Consider the following 1,258-nt stretch of genomic DNA (forward strand, 5'->3'; position numbering starts at 1 on the left):
GCTGGTGATCCTCCATCATGACATCCTTGTACAGATCTTTGTGTCCTTCTAAATACTCCCACTCCTCCATGGAGAAATAGACAGAGACATCCTGACACCTTACAGGAACCTGAGAACACAATGATAGTCATTACCCAGGCAACATTAGTGTTATAGTATAATGTACCAGCAATTTCACCTCTCCAGTCAGAAGCACAAATATCTTCTTGGTGAATTCTAGGATTTTCTCATTGTTGAGTTTCTCATGCATCAAGAGAAGATGTGTTTGCCCAGAGATTGTGTCCCGGGTTCTTTCCCATCCTTCAAACACACGGGCCTGACAGCGCTCACTAGAGGTCTTCTTCACTACTGTGTATTCCTGGTTATGGACCAATACAGTAATAAATATCACTCTACACATTTCCAGAGTCCCTCACCTCTCCAGTTTGTAACATAGAGATGACTTAATGTGACATCAGAATATCTCACCTCTCCAATAACCTGGAAAAGGATCTCTAGGGTAAGATTTATTATACTCTCTGCCATCTTGTCCTCATCCCTATCCATCCTTAACAGTTCAATCAGGACCACGATCTTATATAGAATATATCCACTTGGCAGATCCTATATTGTAGCAACCTGAATGGAGAGAAGATGAGCCAATGTAAAATCATATAAAATACTATATAATACAACTACTGCCAATAAAAGGAAACATTACAGAAGATAGTAAAGTGTAAAGTGTTCAATATCTTATCAAGGCAGTTCCTTCATGTTTCAGGCCAAATCATGTTGCACCTTCATATTACCACTATAATCAATTACAGGTCGTAGCGGTGATGCCAATAGAAAGTTGTAATCTGGTAGATCATTTTATATTTTTATTTTTGAGGACTTTGTCCCAGTTAGTTAGGCCCATGGCCTCTCTTAGTTGGCTAAATTTAGCTTTTTCGAAGTTTGGCATTTTTGTTCCTCCCTGTAGAAACGCTCTTTTGAATGACAATTGGAAGGTTATTACTTTATGGTCACTATTTCCCAGGTGTCCCCCAACCTGCACGTCTGTTGTTCTGTCAGGTCTATTAGTTAATACTAGTCGGGTCCTGAACCAGTTGGGAGAGGTAATTGTCTTTGGTTATTGCCAAGAACCTGTTTCCTTTATGAGATGTACAGGTTTCAGTTTCCCAGTCTATATCTGGGTAGTTGAAGTCCCCCATAATAACCACCTCATTATGATTTGCCGCCTTGTCTATCTCGTTTAGTAGTAGATTTTCTGTGGACT

Source organism: Bufo bufo, chromosome 4 (assembly GCF_905171765.1).
Source record: "Bufo bufo chromosome 4, aBufBuf1.1, whole genome shotgun sequence".
NCBI lineage: Eukaryota > Metazoa > Chordata > Amphibia > Anura > Bufonidae > Bufo > Bufo bufo.